Here is a 21,805-nt window from a genome sequence, read left to right as displayed (position 1 = left end):
GATGTTGAGGGGGGAAACATCATTAAAATGCAGAATGTCCCATGGGAGACCATTTGGCTATAAAAATTCTAGTGCGTTTTTGTTAAGGAAAAAATAAGTTCCATAGCTTCCTGGTTTATAATGTGGTTAAGTGCAGGTGTGTGCATCACTCCCTGATTCTAACTGCAGACTCTCTCCTTACTAACTTTGGGCAAGCTACTTAAGTGTTTGTGTCCTCATCCATAAATGGGAATAATAAAAGCACCTTTCCTTAAGTGACTGTTGGAGATTACATAAGGCAATATGCCTGAAGCCGTAGTCTAGTGACCGGCATTATCAATACATGGAATGTATTATTATTACTAATGTTATTACTTCAGCACTGACTAACCCAGAAGCTGATCCAAGCAAGTGGCTTAATGGAAATTCACAGCTAAACTAGCGGAAGAGTTGCCATCCCCAGAAGGGACGCGGGAGGAACGGCAGCTCCCAGCACAGGGGAGAGGCAGACAATCACCGCTGGGCCAGTGACAAGATGAAGGTTTCAGGGGAGCCCATGGAGGGCTTCCTGGCCCAGCCCCGGACCCTCCCGGAACCTAAAGAAGAACCCAGAGGATGGGGAGGGGGTGGGCGGGGGCTGCGACACTTCAAAGCAGCCCCGGGGCTGCATCTGAGAGGTACAGGATTGCAAATGATACATTAAAGAGCTGGACTCAGAAGGCAAGTAGATTAGAGCTACTCTCCAAGTCAGGGACGAAGCTAATGAGGCTTTTCTCGTCACCATCTGTAGAAGTTTATTACTTACACTTCAAAGGCAGCGAGCAGCAGAGGGGCTGGGGAGAGGGGCTGCTCCTCACAAGAACAGGAGCAGGAAACAGAAGACGCTGACTTCAGGCAAGGGTGGGAGGGTGCCCCTTGCATCCCTGTTGCAAAAACAGCCAAGCCCTGGGGGGGGGGGGGCAGGAGTCTGGAGGCACACACCTGTGATGATCAGTTGATGCTGGTGGTCACAGGGCAGGAGGAAGATGGACAGGAGACAAGATTAATTAACTTTATCATGGAGCAGGAGATGGGCTGGTGACTCTGAAATTACCTGCTGGCAGCCCTCAATTCTGATCTCATACATTCTGGGTTTCGTTCCCGGTAGGAAGCGCTCCAAGTCTTTCTTCATCCCAACCTGCTTAACACCTGGCTGTCCATCAACATAGATTCTACTTGAACATGGTGATCCAGACAGGGTGGCAGGCAGCTCACACAAGGAGTCTTCACTCACTCATGATGTGGATGATGCCTTCCTTACCAGCTCAAAGCAGTCACTTTTGATAGTTCGTAATTACAGGGGAAGGAACAGACAGTCATTCCATCATTAGGTATTTACTGAGTGCTTACTACTGTGTGCCATATACTAGGGATACAGCGATGAACGGTGATAGCCCAGGCCTTGCCCTCCTGGAACTTGAGAGTCTAGTGGGGTAAATGGGACATTTAATAAATAATCATGCAAAAGCACATAAATACAAAATGACAGTTAATGCAACTGCTATGAAGGGGAAACATGTGATGCTTGTGTAGGTGTAGAATAGGAGGAATTGATCTGAACAGGCAAGGCTCTCTTGAAACAGTGATGACAGGGCTGAAGTTGGCGGAACATGTAGGATCAACCAAGCAAAGGTGGGGAGGTTGGCCAAGGAACACAGGGAAGAAAGTTCCAGGGTGAGGAAAGAGCACATGCAAAGGTCCGGTGGTGGCAGGGAGAATGAAACACAGAACACCAATCTTTCTGGAATGAGGCAGAGAGAGGGAGTATGTGGAGAGGCAAGTAGGCATGCACTTTTGCCTGTATTTCTCCCTACTTACCCTTTCGGTTCCCACTATGTGCTTTCACAGCACATAGAAGTTCAAGTATAAATGTTGCAGTGGAATGAAAGATTTCCTACAATGCTCTAGGCCCTGTGTCAGGATTTTATACACTGTATCTCAGTGAATCCACTGATTCATTGATTCTGACTGAATCAATTCATTTTACTCATAGAGAACGAACAGTTGATAAACCCAAGGTCACAGAAGTGTAAGTCCCAAAGCTGAGATCCCAGTCAGGTACACTTCAGACACTTTATAGTTAGGCTATTCTGTGTAGCACAGCTGAAATTCACCAGGTTAGTTACTGAACTAAAATAATGAGGTGAGGAGGGTTTGCTCACCTAAGACACGATTCCTGCGCTCAAAAAAAAAAAAAAAAAAAAAAAAAAAGCAGTCAAGAACAGTGACTAAGAAATGGAGCAGCCACTTTGGAAAATGGCTCGGCAGTTCATTAAAACATTGGGTATGGGGTTCTCCATGACCCAGAAATTGCACTCCTAGGTATATACCAAGAGAAATGAAAACACGCTGATGTAAAAACTTGTACCAGAATTTCATGGTAGCATTATTCATAAAGTCAAAAAGTGGTAACAGCTTTGTGTCCATCAGCAATGAATGAAACGACAAAATGTTTCATTTCCAGACGAGGGAACACTGTGTAGCCACAAAAAGGAATGAGCGCTAACACCTGCTACAACAGGGATGAACCTTAAGAACATCGAGTCCCACATTGGGCTCCCTGCTCCGCGGGAAGCCTGCTTTCTCCCTCTCCCACTCCCCCTGCTTGTGTTCCTGCTCTAGCTGTCTCTGTCAAATAAATAAATAAAATCTTTAAAAAAAAAAAAAGAACAAATGAAAGGAGCCAGGCACAAAGTCTACATAACTATGACTCCATTCATACGAATGTTCAGAATAGGCAGCTCGACAGAGAGGGGAAGTAGATTAGCAGTTACTTAGGCTGGGGGAGCAGAGGAATGTGGAGTGGTGATTGACGGGTACAGGTCTCGTTTGGAGTGTCGAAGTTCTAAAATAGATTGTAGTGATGGTCACACAACTCTGTGAATTTACTAAAAAGCACTCAATGGTACACTGTGAGTGGGTGAATTTTACGGTATGTGAAATACATCTTAAAAAAAAAAAAAGGAACAGTGACTAAGAGTTCAAATATCAGAATCCAACAGAGGGGGGCTTTGAATCCTCGCTGTGCAAGTCACTGAGCCATGTGGAATAGGGCAGGCGAATTCCTCCCTGCAAGCTTTGGTTTCCACATCTATGCAAGATCCACCCCACCACCTCATAGGGTTGCCCGGCTGCAGAATGGACCATTTCCTGGGAAGCATCAACAGCACATCTGCCCTGATATCCACATTTAAAATACCTTACATGGAAGCCAGGATTCCTGCAACAACAAATGCCAATCAAAAGCAAACTTGATCACGTGCTCTTGCTGGCACTGCATGAATCAAGTGTCTCCACAGAAGGTAGCCGGTGGCCAAAGGGGTCAGGTGTAAAGAGGCAGTAAGTGACTTGCCCCCAGAACCAGACAGAACTGGAGCAGAACTGCTCCATTTCTAATGGCTCAGTATCCAAAGTTGAACACTGCTCCTAGGGCCTCCCTTGTCCTTCCTGCGTCCTCCTGTGCTGGACGAGGCCGGGGCTGGGGCCGAAACTACAATGAAGGGAAGAAGCAGGATTTTTTCCTGTGGTCCATGCACATGCTGGGGTGAACTGAGACTTTGGGTGGTCAGGTTCTCAGAGGTGTCCCTGGCTTCTGTCTGGAGCAGTTGTTAATACCAGATGTGAGAGGATGCAAATGGGCTTTGCTAATCTCTTGCCGGCTCCCAGGTCAGCCCCAACCCTCGAAAAACTCCAGAAACCAAGGATGCTTTCCCTGGAAGAAGAAAAAGCTCACCGGGTCCATTACATAAGCTGGGATGGGGAATTTATTCTGCATGGGGAGGGCAAGTCCTAGAAACAAAGAAAGAAGCTACAGAATGAGATCTGGCACTGAATTATGAAGAACTTTCAAAGGCCATGGTTCTTTGGAGGCACAATGTGCTGTCGTGATAGGTAGTGCGTTTCCCCGTCATTGGGGGTGTGCACAGCCTAACGGATGACTTGGATAAGACCAGTGGGCATTCTAGGCCTTCAGGATTCCCTGTCACGCTGAGACTGTCATTTTAGGCATCAGCTTTTGGTTCTTATCATTTGGAATCAATTTCCCTTCTCTTCCCTTGCTTCCTAGTACTTAATAAATGACGGACCTGACAACAGCTTTGCTCCCAGAGCAACCTGCCCTCTGCTCTAGAAAGAACTGGTCATTCTACACCGGATATAATCATCATGCTGCCTTCCTTGCCAGGGACTGCTCTTATCATCCCAGACACCCCAAGGTCCTGAAGCATAGTAGGCGTGGAATGTGCGGGTCAGGGCCAGCAGCATATTCCCTATGCTTTATCATTACAGACTGGTCTCACTCACTTGTAAGACTCGCTGCAATGCATTCCCCTGAATACTTGCCTGACTGCCCTCTGACATTCGGTCTTCCCTGAAGGGAAGAAGGGGGTCTCATTTCAAACCTCTTTACCTCACAGGATGCCTTGAGCACAGAATATGCTACGTAAACTTTTTTCCCCCCAAAATCAGAGAAAGACATCTTCTTACTTAGGGCTGGAGAGGCAGCTGCCGCTTCTGGAACAATTTCCCATTTAAACCCAGTAGGAAGTGACAATTCTGAACCAGGCATAGAAAGCACACAGCTCCTGGAGCCAGAGATCAAGCCCCTGCCCAGGGCAGGAATTTGGCACCGGGGACATACGACTCCGGATGCATCACATAGGAGCCCTTCCTCTTCACATAGGCTGGATTCAACTTGCAAAATTCCACTCGGGGAGGAGCTGAGATAGTGTAATGGAATCTGTGAGGTCCCAAATGGATCTCCTTCATTCATTTAAAAAAAAAAAAATCTAGTACAACTTCCGGGCTTTCTGGCCTCGATTTAGCAAGCTGCTCAACAAAGTTTACTGAGCACAGGCTGTGTGCCAGGGCTTTCTGCCAAATATTTGGGGGACACTAGAGCAAGGGGTACTCACAGGCTGAAGGGAAGAGAGAAGTCACGAAGAGATAAGGGATTGGATAATTATGATAGTGTCACATGCCATATAAACACAGAGGGCTGTGAGTACCGAGCCCACAGTGACACCAGAGGGATGCCCTAAGAATGAGTGGGAATTGAGCAAGCTGATGAGACGGGCATCCTAGGCACAGCAATTAAAATATGCAAAGACCTGAGAGCTTGTGAGCAGTTTGGTTTAGTAAATTTTGGGTGCCAGGAGCTGGTGGGAGGGGGGAATGAGGAGTTAGTGTTTAATGGGTACAGAGTTTCAGTTTGGGAAGATGAAAAGTTCTAGAGATGGGATGGTAGTGATGGTTGATCAGTGTGAATGTACTTAATGTCATGAACTGTACACATGAAAATGGTTAAAATGCTGATTTGTTATATTTTACCATAATAAGTTAAAAAAAAGATTATGCCCAGGAAGCATGTTCAGGACCACCCTTCTCTATTGTCTATAAATTCAGAAATCTCAGCTTCTTCGGCGCTGATGTGGTATGGGAATCAGACACCCATGGGAAATGTCTCAGACTCACTCTTTACAAATAATCTAGCAGTTTCAAAAAGCTGTCACCTCCTGAAAGAGGTAAACCTTGAAATCACAGTTTCCCCTCCTCCCCAAGTTTTTAACAAACTCCCCTAATTTTACACCATTGGGTTGAGGGAAGAAAAGAAAGCTGTAACGGGCAGGCTTCCCTTTGATAACACACTCCCTCTAATTAACATGACCCCACACAACTAAACATCTGCCAACTTCAAAAACTTTCAGTGATGAGCTTTGATCACGGCGGAGCATATAGTATTTGTACTGAAAAGAGAATCTCACACAGCCGAAATCAGATACCATTCCATCCAACGTCCCTCACCTCAATCCACCCATCTAAAGACTGCTGGGAGAGTCACTCCCGGGCAAGGCATGCGGGGTGCTGCAGGGAACCAGGAACAAGCACAATATGATCCTTGCAAAACTGAAGGAGCCCCTTGGTTCCAAAGTAGCCATTTCCCTCTTCCAACATTCACTGTGTTCCTTATACAAGCTAACAGGAGGGTCAGGTGAATTCTGTCCTTTAACATTTCTTGGAAGAGTTTCCTAAAATCCAGGCTTGTTAACACTGAAGTTTTCAAAAGTTTACAAAGCTGACTTTCTATTTGAAAATGATCCTTTCTTGGTTTCTCTTGAGTTTGGTTCTATCCTCACAAAACTCCGAACTGTCATTTGGTGAGCTCATCCAACAATTTCTGACATGCCTATAAATCACTTTATGCTTCCCAGAGAAAGTTACAATGTACATCCTGACATCGCCATAGGAATTACGCAGGTGCATCCAAAAGGTTGACTCGCAACTTTCACACACACCCCAACTGAATCAGCGCATCCTGGCAAGCATTAAAGAACGCCACTGCATACTATTGCTTCATGTGATCTTGTCTCAAGAGAAGCATCCATCCAACTGTGATGGTGTCTGAATGTAAAAGAGAAACATGGCAGGAAAATGTTGGAAAAACTCAGAGTGAATTCAAATGGTGGGGATGTCTTTGAACCACAACTGTTTTCCTCTCTAGAGTCATTAGTGCTAATTACTAACAACTACCCTGGTGACAGTGCTGGCAGTTACTTAGCTGCTAATTGGCTTCAATTTACCGCTCTGATTGTGTGGTCACAGGTATATATTTGCTTGGGGAGTGAGGAAAAAGAGCAGGTGTCTCAAGCCTGAGGCTGTCCTTAAAAGTCGTATCAACCGTCTGAACTGTTCAGCTTAACCCAGTGGGGTCTCAAACTTTCCCATGCGTCAGAATCACCTGTAGGTTATTTAGCACAGACTGCTGGGCCCCACCCCCAGAGATTCTGATTCAGCAGGTTTGGGGTGGGGCCCAAGGACGTGAAGAGCTTAAAAGTTCCCATGTGCTGCGGAAGCTGCTGATCCCAGGGGCCACCAGTTGAGAACCACTGGCCTCCCCAATTCTCTCCTAACCTCAGCCAACGCGGCACCTTAGCTGTCCCACCTGCTGCAAATGGAGGCTGCTCAAGACCACAGAATGCCCCACAGGTCTCCGTGTGCGCGGCCTCACAGGGGAGAACAGTGCCTTATTAACACACAGGATGACAGTATGGAAAGATGGGGATTTTAGAAATGAAATGATTTGCCCCGCCCCCCACACAACCTAACAGGGCATTTTACAGTCTCTCTATTCTGCTTTTCATTTGGACAGAATGAATCCCAGACAGAGTGAAGGAAAAAACGAGTAAAGTTTACTTACCTGGGGTTCACCTCGCTATGACGACTTGGCCATTAGAAAAACGTCCCGGGCTTCACTGCTAGGACTCCCCTCCCACCCTGCTCTTTATAAACATTTTAGACCTATAGACATACGATGTGTCAATGCGATAATAAAAGTTCCAGCCCCTACCTAATGGACCATGAACCTGAGGAAAAAGCTCATCATTCCATTCAACAGACTGCCATAAGCGGGCAGTGTGTGGGGAGTTAAGGATATAACCATGAGAACACCAACTACCACTTCTTAAGACACCCCCCACCCCTCCCACGCACCAAGCGGTAGGCAGGCATTCGTCCTAAACCCTGCAGCCTCCTTGGAAGGAAGTGACAGTGCAGTGACGTCAGCACCCACGTGCACCATGCCTGTTAGGTGCCAAGTTTCTGCTAAGCACGTGACACATACTTATTTAATCAGCTTAACAACCCTGGGAGTTAGAACCTTCCGGGAGAGGGAACTAAGCCACAGCGAGGCTCCACGGCTCGACCAATACCACTGTGCTAACGGAACGTGAAGGTAAACTTCGCACCCATGTCACCCGGCTCCGGAGGATGCACCAACAACTTGCTGGTGCCTCTGCTGTGAGTGACATCACCCACAGTTCACAGATCAGACCCTGGAAGCCCACAGAAGTTACAAACTGACTTAGTTCTTCGATTCTGAAGTCTGTGCTACTGTGCCCTGGGCTCTCTGATGATTGGCACGTGGCTCTCCTCCTGGGGGGGCGGGCACTTCAACCAGTAAACGCAACTCAAGGTGGCGGATGCCATGACAGCGCCATCATGTCATGCCATCCATCACACAAAGTGACTTTCTCCCCGGTCTACTGATGGGCTATTAAATGACTAATGAGACCAATCTGGGGCAGCCAGATTTTGCTCCCATTTGGACAGATGTTTCCACATGTGGCAGCTGTACTCGGGACCTTCGCTTGCAGGTTTTATGGCGACATCTTTGTTACGTTGCCGACGCCACCCAGCGAGATGTACCTGTGTGTGTGTGCTTCCTTGTGCCCTTACGTGGTGTCTGGAAGCTTAACATCCTGTGTGGTAATATTTGTTGAGTAGCCTTTAGACTGTTAAGGACACTTGAAGGCTTCGACACAGACAACATGGGTGGTATTTTCCTGGCATGTAAAGACGTTTCTACATGACACCCATGGTGCTACAACAGGGAGCAAAGCGGGAGTCAGCTCTGCATCATAAACCCCAGAGCATTTCAGCTCCACCAGCACCGTTCCCCGATATTCTCAAGATTTAGCTGCACTAAGCAGTTTCACCCCTGAGATTCAGCCCACAAAGACAGGATGACTCCAGTCTGGAGAATGAACTCCCCCAAAGCTGGGATGTTTGCAAGCCCCCATGGCAGGAATGGAATGCTTCCTCCTGGAAAAGGACTTGGTAGAAGGAAACGTGTATATGAGGAGTGTGTCTTCTCGTGTCTAACCACTGCCAATGCATCTCGTGAGGCAGTTTCTTGCACACCCCAGCTTAAGACAAATCTGAGTGATGTCAAGGTTGCTTTTCCCCCACGAAACTGGATGTCATTTTTCTACTTAATGGCCAGCTTCTCCTCCTTCAACTCCACCAGAAGAGGTGCTTTTGTCAAAGTGTCCAGCTCTAACGACTGCCCACCCACGTGGATGGGACCATAGTGGTTCATCTTGTCTGAGCTCTTCATTTTACAGGTAGGAAAACAGAGGCCTAGGAAAGGGAACCATTTAATTGCTTGGTTGGTGGTCAGGTCACACAACTAAAATAATTCTTTTTAAAGCCACTATTTTTTTTTTTGTTTTATCAAAAATGTCCTGCGAAAGAAAAATCAAAGTCAGAATTTCATTATGAGCTAAAACATTACATTTACTTCTGCTAGGGCTCTCTCCAATAGGACTCGTTGCACTATAATGTGACACGTCCTTGTAAGAACACTGAGAACGTAGATTAAGAACTTAAAATTCAAACCCGTGGACCCAAAAATCACACTCTGCTAATTTATATTGAAAGATGAATCTGAAAGAAGGAATGCCATATGCCACAGAAATTCAATAAAGTCTTAAGTAAATCTTCAAAGAATCAGAAACATCCTAACTGGTCAAAAATAGGGAGAATGTCTTAAAATAAAAATGATGCTCTATCACTAGATGGAACATTACTGAGGCGGTAAAAGTGATACTTACAAAGATTAATAATGTTAAGTGAAAATATAAAGCTAGAATCAGAATTACATGTAGAGGGAAGACAACGGTCTTTAAAAATGTACAGAAAAATTGGAAGTAACTAATCAAATGGTGATCTCTACATAGTAGAAGATGTATGATTTGTCACTTCCCCTCATCTTTTCTAGTCTCGGACATATTCTGTGATGCACAGGTTTTATTCTATAATGGGGAACACAAGCACTGTTCTTTTTTATATTCTTTTTTAAATGCATGAACCAGATGTGTTACATCATCCTGACCAAAGTTTTTTTTTGGGGAAAAAAAAAGGTGCCAACCCCCAAGGATCCCAGAAGATGCAAACATTGCATCCAGATGGCTTTGCTGGGAAAACACAGGTGGATGCACGGCTGTCAGGATGTGCCCTGGTGTGACCATTAATCAAATGCTCCAAGAAGAGTAGGGAATGTAAGAGAAAGGCAGTGCAGGAGAAGAACCTTTCTGCAGAAAGGGAATCATGTGCTGGCTACGGAAAAAAAAGATTTGTAACAAATGCAGCCAGTTAGTAAGATTAATGAAAGGAGGAACCACTTTGCATGGCAGTCAATCTTCAATAATTTAAGGGTAATCGAGACTAATTTCAAGGTAATAGGAAAAGCTACCCATGTCTAAATTTTGGCTGGGATTCCTTTGTGTGCTAAATGGGCTAACCCTTGTGAAATCTGAGTATTCTTGAGCACGGAGCAACTCAAGCACTTTCTGATTCCTGTTCTACACCATTATATGGCCAGGCTCCTGAATCTTACGATCGGCCTGTAGATGATGGAGACAAGCAGCAAGATGATGCTTCTGCCTGAGGAAACTAGTAACTGGTAAGCAGGATGATGACAGATCCAGGACAGAGGGAAGAATAGAAATGAAACAACACATGCAAAAGAGGAGATTGAATAAAATCTCCATGGATTGCAACAGGATTGACAGAATCCTTGCACTGGAAATGGGCAGGAATTTCTTTTTCTGACCCGGGAGCACTCCCACATATGGAATGCTGATTCAAGGTTGCAACGACACACGCAGAAAAGCTGTACAGACTTAAAAGCTGAGATCCTTTACACATCCACATACACAAAGGATGATACACATGCGTACATACAGACAGACTTCTGTGCATATATATGATATGCATCTCTATCCAGGTACAGAGACAGAGCTCTCATACAGCCATATTTCAGTTGGCCAGTGTACATGGGGAAGAGAGACCATCATTCCAGTTCCAATACTATTTAAACTGAGTCTGAAACACAGACCTATGTAGAGATGACACACTTCATCTTCTAGAAGAGGACAAAGTGCAAAGAAAGTGGCTTGCCTAAGTTCATGGAGGGTTCAGAGAACATGGATGCGCACAGCATGAACCAGGCTCTGGGCTAAGTGCTTTGTGTGCAGTATCTCCTTGGTGGCAGGTGCTGTGCGTAGCCCTAGTCTGCTGATGAGAAAACAAGCTGATATTGAGAAGTTGTTTGCTCAAGGTCTTAGCAAACAGTAGAGCCGAGACTGAACCCGGTGTGGTGTGACTTCAGAGCATAAACCCTTGATCTAAAGCCACTCTTGGTGGTGGTGAGGCCTGGATGGTAATCCGGGTCTCCAGACTTTGGGCCCAAATGTTTCTTCTTTCACACCATTACTAGTGGCTTTTCCAGTGCTAATCGGTGCATCAAGACCCCGACAGATAGCAAATCTCTCCATGCCAGGTTGCTCATCCTGGACATCTATGAAAAGGCAAGCTCCAGAAGTGAGAGGTGTGGTTTGTTTTCACTGCTCTTTTTTGAGGGGTGCGAAGAGTCCCCAGCATGTGACAGGCACTCAGCACACATTTGCTGGCTGGATGAATAAATGAATGAGTTTTGACAGCAATCAGAGAACAGAAAGCCAGGACTGTCTTTTCCAGAATGTTGGAGCTGGACAGGAATATGGGGCTCGCCCAGCACACATTCAATAATACAATGATTAGAAATGCTACCCTAGTTTCATAGACTGAAGAACCCAGGGTCGAGGGGGGGGGTCCCTTTCCTTAATAATCTGTCTAGATGACAGTGCTAAGTCCAGGACTGGGGCTCAGCCTCCTGACCTGTGGGCCAGTGCATCTGCCAAAATACCAAGGTGTCCCAAAGTGTACTTCACGGAGGAACGGTCCCTGAGATGCTTGGGGAACTGAGTGCATATCAGCACACAAAGGGCTCTGAGAACCCTGAAGTCAAGAGTCAGTTCACCTTGCTTCACCTAGCTGACCTCAGAACCGTCCCACACAACAGCTGCTAACTCAGTGTAGAAAGTAGTGTGTGTTAGATATTCTTAAAACTCAGTGATGACTTTGGCCTCTTACACACCGAGACCTGTTCTCTGTTTCACGGGCAGGGAATCTTGCAAATGGCACCCAGGATCATTGAGACCAAGAGGAAGAAATGCTTCTGAGAAGATCGCTGATAAAAGTAGGCGGCATCAGGCAGCAGACTGGGCAGCGGGAGGATTGGCAGAGGCCAGGCAGCCCAGCTTCACGAAGGCTCTCGGTGTGCCGTGGCCCGCTCGCACCCGGCACGCGCCCGCCCCGCCGCCACGATGCCCGAGAGGAAGGTCGGCTCTGCCGAGGGGGCGGCGAAGGAGGAGCCCAAGAGGAGGTTGGCGAGGCTGTCAGCAAAACCTGCTCCTGCAAAGTGGAAACGAAGCCAAAAAAGGCGGGAGGAAAGAATAAATCTTCAGACCAAAAAGTGCAAACAAAGGGGAAAAGGGGAGCAAAGGGAAAACAGGCTGAGGTGGCTAACCAAGAAACGAAAGACTTACCTGCAGAAAATGCAGAAACTAAAAATGAGGAGAGTCCAGCCTCCGATGAAGCAGGAGAGAAAGAAGCCAAGTCTGATTAATACGATAAACCATGTCTTATCAGCGGTCCCTGTCGCCCTTCTTGTACAATCCAGAGGAATATTTTTATCGACTATTTTGTAAATGCAAGTTTTTTAGTAGCTCTAGAAACATTTTAAAGAAGGAGGAAATCCCACCTCATCCCATTTTTTAAGTGTAAATGCTTTTTTTTTAAGAGGTGAAATCATTTGCTGGTTGTTTATATTTTGGTACAACCAGGAAATAGTGGGATATTGAATGTGGGAGGCTTTGACTGTCTTGGGTGTCAGCTCAACATTCCATAGATGGGGTAGTTTTTATATCCTATAATACCAAGCATATTAAATGGCAATTTGGAGTTGGTCGTGCATTTACTATGTCTTGAATATCTTAAATTATTTCTATTCCCATGTTATTTTTGGTAGAATTGTTTCCTAAAGAAAACCACTCCTAGATCTTGGCTCTCCCGGTCAGAGTTCTTGTGCACTCTGTAACATCTTGGCGGTGGTAGTCCGGTTTTCCTAGTAACTCTGTTAATGTGCTGTGCAAGATTGAGAATTTGAGTATGTAGTGTATATGATATTAAATGGTGAATTAATGGCACTTAACAATGTAACAATGTATCAGAATTTGAAGATCTTGGTACTTGATACACTGTTAAGGAAAATTTGCCTCCTAATTTTAAGCTGGAAGGTCACTGGCATCACTTTTAGAAAAGAATCACAATTACATGATTTTTTTAGATTTTCGGTACATACGTTAAGAATTGTGTACAAATTGAAATGTCTGTACTGATCCTCAAAACAACCAATAAAATCTCAATTAAGAAAAAAAAAAAAGCAGGCGGCGTCAGGAGCAAAGTCTCAGCCTTCTCTCGAAACCTCGCCTCTGGCTTGCCTTCGCCAGATGGCGAAGAACATTCCCACCCATGCACTCCACAAATACTGAGCAACAACTATGTGCCTGGTCCAGGGTGAGCCCTTTTACAAAGTGTGGCAGTAAGCAACACCAACCAAGTCCCAGCCCTTCAAGAGCTTACACTTCCCTGCAGCGAGAACAGCACTAAATGATAAAATATATGTATGGAGAGAGTCACGTTTTTGCTGTGAAGGGTGCACGGAGAGCATGAAGGAGAGTGCTGTTTGGAAAAGGATGGTCAGGGAAGGCCCTTCTGCGAAGGTGGCATCTTAGCAGAAACCTAAAGGAAACAAGTGATCTCTAGGGTGATCTGGGGGGCACAGACTTCCAGCAGAGGAACAGCAAGTACAAAGCCAAGAGGCAGGTGTGCGTCTGCTGTGACTGAGACATAGCAAGATGTCCAGGTGGTCAAAGTGTGGCATGGATGGGGGAGAAGCCCTCCAGGGCTGGCCTCATGGTCTTGTGTCCTGTCTAGCCATGTCGAGGAGGCCCTCGCCTTTGCCGTCACCATTCCGAAATTCGTAACAGTTTTGGAAAAAGGGGTCTCACGTGTAATTTCGCACTGGGCTCCACAAATAACAGTCAGTCCTGCTACCTGACATACCATTCATGGAGGACTGGCCAACTTTACCCTCAAGAACAACACCTGTATAACTGGGGAGCTGATCCCCACTTTTTCCTACTTAGGCCCCTTCCTCCCCCACTTACGAGACAATAATGACAAGAATCCCAAAGAAATGTCCATGGGGACAGCATCAATTTTTTTTTTCAATGTTTATTGGAGCCTTAAAAAGAACACACACACTCTTGTGTTGGGGCCTGGGTCTCCAAAATGCTGGCAACTCTATCATCTACATTAATAAAGGGAATGGGGAGTGTGAATAATTCAAAAGAGCTGACAACAATCTCCAGTTCTGGAAGGCAGTTATGTGGCTTCCCCACTGCCCCCTGCATATTCTCCTGAATCATGAATAAGCACCGACTGGGAATCCGGAGGCTATACAACTTGTGTGTGCCACGGAAAAGGGAGCCCTACCTTTCTGAGCAAAGCTGCTGCAGGAAGAAGCACTGGGCAGTGGTCACAAACCGCCAGGTCTCCTGCCTTCCCTGTCACCACCCATCGAATATGAGGGACATGCTCTAACCTCCGCAACAGCTTCCCTCTAAGAAAATGACAAGCCATGTGTAACAGTGCCACAGAAAGATGCCCCTAACACATGAACAGTTCTGCACACACCTTGTGAGGTGGTGTGAGAACCGTCATCAGCTCTCTGTGGACCCCAGGTAAGAGCCCCCAACTCGGGAATGGGGTGCATGGCCAGGAACTGGCCCAGCCCTTCCCTCTTGTGTCATCAGACACAACATGCCCTAAGAAGGAAGGGGTAGATTTGGGTCAGTCACAGTAGCTTCCTCTAGAAAAATCAGGCCACAAAATTGGACCTAGCAATTAGGTCCTGGAGGCTTTACATGGAATTAACTAGAAGTTCACATTGCTTGCTATCTTTAGATAGCTGCACTCCCTACAGACTTTTCTGTTATTCGGGGCTCGCTCTTACCCAAGGCCATGGGATTCAGGATAGGACTTGAGGAAATACAGCCAAGAACACAACCACAGGATAACTTTAGGCCTTCAGCAAAGGAGCTGGAATAATGGTGGATATGCACTGAGCACCTGATGCTAATCACTGTGTGAAACACAACACGCATGTTAACTTACCGGATTCTCACAGGAAATCTAACTCAGATTCTCTTATCATAGTCCCCATCTTACCTATGAGGAGACCAAGGCCCAAATAAGTTAGATCACCTGCCCAAAGTCCCACAGCCAGTAAGGGGCAGGCTCAGGACTTGAACCCTGGCCTGTGGGCCCCTTTCCACTGGTGTTGACCGTAACAGTATCCCACATAAGTTGTACCCAGAGGGGCCCTCCCAGGTCGGTAGGCCATGGACAGTTCACTAGGATAGGGGCTAATGCGTGAGAAATGAGGCCTACGGTCCACAGTAAAGAGAGTGCTGGGACAGAGGGAGGCACAGGGCTGTGGGCACTGGACAAAGGCCTACATTCTGATCACAAGCTGATACATCTAGCAAGACACAGACACACAAACAGAAATTCCATTTAGCAGCTGGTTGTAATGATTTTTCAGAACAGGAAAATAAAAGGTTTCACTTGCTGCCACCAGACACCACAAAAGAGGCTTTGGTTTTCTGCAGGAAGAACTAAATTCCACAGACATACTTAAGTTGCTGAATGAAAATCTCCTTCGCAAAGTGAGCTCTTAAAAAACCTGCAGGCCCCTGAGCTGCCCACATGTCAGGAGGACACGTGTACCCCCCCACGAGGGGCTCAGCCCAAAGAGACCGGGGGGCTCTGGGAGGAGAATGGCTAAGGCACGGGCTCCACTCCAGACACAGGGAAAGCTCTCCACTTGGCCCCGGATTTGCAAGAGAGACGCTAAAAACCACTCACACCAGAAGGGGGCACTGTTAGCCCTAAAACTCACCTTAGGCTCCGGGTCCTGAAGCAGGTTACCTGTGCAGATAAAATGAAGCACCCGCCAGACCTTGCAGGGGCTCTGGGCAGCTCTTCCAGGTTCCATACCAGACTCTAGGCTCCCCCATTCCCTACTCCTGAGGACCTTACTTCTTACATGAAAAAAAAAATTGGTGATTCCTTCCCAGATTTCTTCTAAACCATTGCTATTTTTACATCTTCTACTGCTCTACTGAAGGCTATCATTTAAGTAAAAGGAGAAAGATAATTTTAGACGTGAAGAACAAGGAGAGGGGCAGGAAGAAAAAAAGAAACAACTCAACCCTTCAGAGGCCTGATCGGGGTGGCTCCATCACTAGCCCACACTGTGTTCTCAATGTTGGACATAAAAGAGAGCATTTGCAAGTTGTGTTCTTAAGGAAAGGGGGATTTGTTTCTTCTTGGTATTTATTTAAAGAGCATTTTCTCTTCCTTGGGCTAACAAGTTGCTCCGGCTGGCTTTCTCTTGGAGAGAGGCTTGTCTCTCTTGTAAGGGATCACTTGTCCATCAATTCCAGCCATTCTTAAACTGCCATGAACCTGAGCCACACACGTGGGGGTGACAAAGCGAAGTTCCCTGGGTCCCACCATCACGCAAGGAATAGCCTAAGGGCTTCTGCATTTCTAACAGGGATGCAGGTCCCTCAGACTCTCTGCAGCACAAAGCACTTCTGAGCTCTGTTATCTCTGACTCACACTCCCTAGAACACAGGCCCAAACCACCCCTGAGGTGCATTAGGCTGATGCATGGTCCACACTCCCTGACGGCTTCTGCCATCCACGTCTGAATCCTAATCCTGGTTGTGCTTTGCTTGACTCTCTATGGTTTTCTCGATCTTTCTGGACTGGGTTCTGTACTGGTCTGTGAAACACGGCCTGGCAGAAATTCATGGGATTACAGTCACAGAACATGAGCCATCACTTTGTGACTTGCTTCACTCATTTGTGAGAGGCAAGCGTTGAGTGCTAAGTGTCCTATTTCCCCCCTTGTCAACTGAGGGAAAGCACACCAACCTCCCCACTTGATTCTCATCATTGCACTCACCAGTGCCTAAAATAAACATTTCTATTTATCTCTTGCTGGAGGGCAAGCTCCTTGAAGCCAGGGCATCTGACTTTGAGTCCTTGGCCCTTGGCAGGGGGAGCCTTGATGAGTATTTGCTGGTACTGCCTGCCTGACTGAAGACTATGAGTGCACGACGAGCCATCTCAGGAATGATTACAGGATGGTGGAGAGAGGGCATGGCAGGGCATGGGTGGTTCTTAGACACCTTGTCTCAGAAGTAGAGCACTGTTTCAGCACTGCCACATCACAAATCACCCCAAAACGCAGGGGCTTAAAAGTGCAGGTGGACCATTTGGCCTGACTCAGGCAGGCTGTCTGGTTCAGGTTCGGTGTGGACCATCTCTTGGCTGAGCTTGTTCAGCATCTGGAGTCAGCTGGTGGATCGGCTGGGGCTGGCTACCGTAGGATGGCCTTGACAGCCCTCACAGGGCAGCTCAGCCGCCAGGGGCTTCTCTTTGCACGGGTCACTCATCCACTGGCAGGCTAGCCCCCGTGCGTTCACATCATGGCAGATGGCCTCCACGAGCAAGCTGAGCCCTAAAGCTCAAGCACTTTCAGGTCTCCGCTCCTGTTGTGTTTGCTCCTATCCCATGGGCCGGAAGTAGTGCCAAGGGTGGCCCAGGTTCAGGAAGTGAAGGCAGACTCCTCCTCCTGATGGGAGGGGCCGCAAAGTCACGGTTCAGAGCATGCACACAGGGAGGGAAAGAACGTGCCGTCATGTTTGGAAATGCGCGCGTGCGCACACACACACGCATATGCAGGCAGTTTTCCTATTCACATCCTACTGGAGAGTTGTAGCAATGTGTCTGAAAGGGGAGCTAGGAAGTGTAGCCCTTAGCTGCTTCGCCATGTTCCAGCTATAACTGTATCACGGTGGAAGGACAAAATGTATTTTCTCTGTTTCATGAATTTTGTCAGTTCTGCCGAGTCACCGTCTGTGCTCCCACCAGCAAAGCCTGAGAGGATTGCTTTCCCAACGCATCACCCACAGAATGTGTTACCAAACTTACAGATTTTCACGAATCTGAGATTTTAAAAATGGCATCTCAATACAGTCTTTATTTGCACTGCTTTTTTTTTTGATTTTTGAGAGAGAAGTTGAGTCTTTTTTTACGTTTAAGAACCATTTGTATTTCCTCCTCTGTGAGCCATGTATTTGTGTTCTTTGACCATGGTTGTTGGTCTTTTTCATATTAATTTCTGGGAGTTCTTGGCATACAATTTTGAGATTAACCCTTTGCGTGTGGCCTGAGTCACAAACATTTTCCTCTTGGGGAATCTTGATGATGGACACTAAGCTAGCCACCCGTGGCTGCCTCCCTGTTTGAAATGACACCATTTGTCCGAAGTCTATTAATAGAGTGCTAAGCCTAGTTAGACGCTAGGCCATTATTTGCCCTATCTATCACATCATTTCCTTTTTCTCTGCATTACTATTTCCTTTTTCTCCCCCCAAAAAAAAAAAAAAAAAAAAAGGAACTTTTGATTTTGAAATGATTATAGATGCACAGGAAGTTGCAAGAGGTCCCATGTACCCTTCACACAGTCTCCCCCACGGTGACAGCTTAGATAAGGAGTGCACAATATCCAAACCAGGACAGTGACGTCGGTACACTGTGTGTACAGCTCCATATTACTTTATCGTATACGGAGATTCATGAAACTACCCCAGCAATAGGGCTCCGGAACTGTCCCATCACCACAAACACCCCTCTAATGCCGTCCCTTTAAAAACTGTGGCTACTCCCTTGCGCTCCCCCACCCCCAGCAACGGCTCATACCATTTCCTTTCTAATCTACTTATTTTTCTTTGCACGCCCATTGTCGTATAAAATCTTCTCTAATGCTTCAAATATAGGGTCAGATATAAAATTTGTTTACCGAACAGGGGGAACTCCTCACTCAATCCGAGGGCCACATAACATCTTGCAGTCAAGCTGAGCTCTCATTCCAATATGGGTGTCACACCACTCCCCCCACCCGGACCCCCGGAGGTCTGAAAAAGCCACTTCCTCCTCCCTGGTTGGCTGGGGTCATTGGTCTACCAAAAATCACAAGGTAGAGCAAAACAAACAAACAAACAAACAGACAGACAAACCAACCCCAAACCCTCAAGTCAAACCAAAGCCATGAGTCAAGCTCAGCCCACTGTGAGAAGGCAAGGTCCAGAGAGCCCTTTCTCTTCCAGTGTATCCATGGGGAATTTATCTCTGCTCGGCAGAGGTAGTTTGTGGTGGCAAAGAAACCTGGCAAGAGGGACTCCAGAGAATCTGGTCTGAAATGCAGTAAGGCTGCTACCACTGAGATGGTTCTGCATTCATCGATTTAGTAAACAGACCTTCTGGTTTAGGAAGGGCCTAAATGCTTGTTAATCTTTTGTTTAGAATCTTTCCATTAGAGAATGTGTTGTTGTCATAAAGATGAAAGTCCCACCTCCATTGAGACAAGTCATAATTAGGGCAGGGAGGAAGGAGGATGCGAGTCAGAGCTGACCCCGTTCTGCAAAGGTCTTGTTACTTGGTCTGCCATCACAACAGAGGGACCCTCGACCTGCCGGCAAGAACAGGCTCTGCTTGCTACTTCAACACAGAGGCCCAGAAAACACAGTCTGCTGCGCGAATTCCGCGGCCACCTCGGGGCCTCGGTATCGGCACCATTTGCAGTGTGTAAGGTGTGACCTCTGGTAAGAGACTGGAGGTCTTACGAATCTTGAACTACTGTACATAGAAAGAGAGATGGAAGCTGAGAGCTTCGGGAAACAGCCTCTCCAGCAAATCCTGCTGCATGTCACTGGAAAGAAAGGAAGACAAATGCAAGTGATAATGGGATGCAGGATTAGGATGCAGGTGCCATACATGGAAATTTACCTCTTAGATACCATCATGCCTTTGCTTCATGGCTAAACAACTTCATCTGTCCCTAGGAGACCCCTAAGCCCTGGATCCTCTGTGTCTTTACTCAGCACACTGGGTCGGCTGTGTCTGAACCGGGACCCAGCGTGGCTGCAGTGATAGGAAGACTCTGTGGTTCTTTGCTCTACATTCACCACTTATATCTTACCTGTCTGATTAGCTGGCTTTCAGTGAAGACACAGGGCATTGGTATTCTTAGCACATGAATGGCTAAATCTAAGATACAGGCTTGCAAATGGTATAGTCATTTTGGAAAACAGTTTGGCAGTCCCTTAAAATGTCAAACATGGACTCATCATATGACCCAGCATTTCCAGTTCACTTCGAAGAGGATATTCCCAAGAGAACTGAAAATACATGTGCACGCAAAAACTAGGCATGCAAATATCCACAGCAGCATTATTCCTAATAGGCAAAAAGTGGAAACAACCCCAATGTCTATCAGCTGATGAACGCCTTAAAAAATGCAGCATATCCATTCAGTGGAATAGGACATGGCCGGTACAACGGAATGGCGTACTGATACACATCACAACATGGATGAGCCCTGAGAAATACGGTTAAGTGAGAGAAGCCACAAAAGATCACATAATATACAAAGCTACTTATATGAAACAGAATAGCCACATTCTAGATGCATTAAGTAGGCTACTGGTTGCCATGAGCTGGTGGGGTAGAGAATGATGGGGAGTTTGACCCCTAAAGCCTGTGAAGTATCTATTTTGGTGTGATTAAAATGTTCTAACATTAAAAAGTATTAACAGTTGCACAACTCTTTGAATGTTTGAATATACTAAAAATCACTGAACTCATACTTTAAAAGGGTAAATTTTGTGGCATATGAACTATACCTTAATAAAACTGCAAAAAAAAAAAAAGAAAAGAAAAAGAAAAAGATATGGGCTTATCCAATAAAATAAAGATCCGGTAAATTAATGTCTGCTAAAAATAAATTACTACTAGGGGAAATAAGTCAAAGCAAAGTTAACGAATATCTTTCCAACTTTGGAAGATGAGCTAAAGTAATTGCTCTCTCTGTTATAAATGATAATAAAGAGCCCCAAGTCCATCTTTTAGTACCTCCTCCGTTCAACAGCACGATCCACTGCTTAATTATTCATTTTCTGATACTCAGGAAAATCAGACGTAGGGAGATGAAGTCAGACAGTTCCTAAGAAGCAGAGCTGGCTCGAGAACCTGGTCACTTCATTAACCATTTATTCCAGAAAGATTTATGTGCCTACTATGTACACAGCACATGAAGTTCTCAGTCTTCGAGAGCTTCTAGTCTAATAAGGGAGATCGGAGCCATTTTAAGTAACGACAAGGTAAAGCTCTTAAAGAGGCCGGTTCTAGAAACAGATGGCACTTAAGTAAAGGAGAGATGGACCCTGCTTGGTTTGGAGAGAAAAAAGGATGGACCTTGGGAGAAGGTAATGCCCAAACTGGGCTTAGGGTCTAGAAGCATTTGTCAGATGCATAAATCCAGGGCAGGCGTCTATTCACATAACAGTTAGGTTCTCTGACTAAGGGTCTGGCTTGACATTAAAATTCTGCAGAACACAAGATCCAAGGAGTGCAGTCACAATGGAGCCCTGGGAAGAGCTCACACAGACAACACCAAACACAAGTCCTTAAATTGCAAAGGCCATTCTAATCTTTCAGGGCAACTGATTTACTCTGTTTTCCTTTACTCTTGGAAAACTAGAACTTTGCATTTCTTGAACTTCTCTTTGTATACCAATTAATCAAATAGCCAATTAGCCCACCATTCAATTAAAAAATAATCAGGCGAGGTGCTGGGGCTTCAAAGGTAACAGTCACACACTTGCTCCCATGCAGCTCACAGTCAAGTGGAGCACTTCTCAAAGCATGGCCCCAAGATTGCATCCATCTGTCCAGTGAAGTTGGGTAAAAATGTGGCCAAATCCTAGTAGGTCTGGGGAGCCAAATCCTAGTAGGTCTGGGGACCAGACTTGGCAATCTGTTTTCCCAAGGAAGCCCTATACGTGTCTGGGCTGGTGGTCCTCAGAACACACAATGAACAACACTGGCTCAGTGACAATGACACTATCATGTGGCAGGGGTTTCAAAG

At 46.2% G+C, this 21,805-nt stretch overlaps 1 protein-coding gene and 1 pseudogene across 8 annotated transcripts in view; one reads left to right on the top strand and one right to left on the bottom strand.

The window, feature by feature from the left end:
- LARGE1 (LARGE xylosyl- and glucuronyltransferase 1) overlaps positions 1-21,805 on the bottom strand; it is a 548,382-nt gene that overhangs the window by 191,324 nt on the left and 335,253 nt on the right. The gene's annotated exons all lie outside the window — the stretch shown is intronic.
- Positions 12,003-12,352, top strand: LOC112831482 (non-histone chromosomal protein HMG-14 pseudogene; annotated as a pseudogene).

Source organism: Callorhinus ursinus, unplaced genomic scaffold (genome assembly GCF_003265705.2).
Source record: "Callorhinus ursinus isolate GAN/ISIS: 27379988/994484 unplaced genomic scaffold, GSC_fseal_2.0 scaffold14, whole genome shotgun sequence".
In the NCBI taxonomy this organism is placed as follows: Eukaryota; Metazoa; Chordata; class Mammalia; order Carnivora; family Otariidae; genus Callorhinus; species Callorhinus ursinus.
The sequence above is the reverse complement of the archived record's forward strand: the minus strand, read 5'-3'. Positions and strand labels throughout refer to the sequence as shown.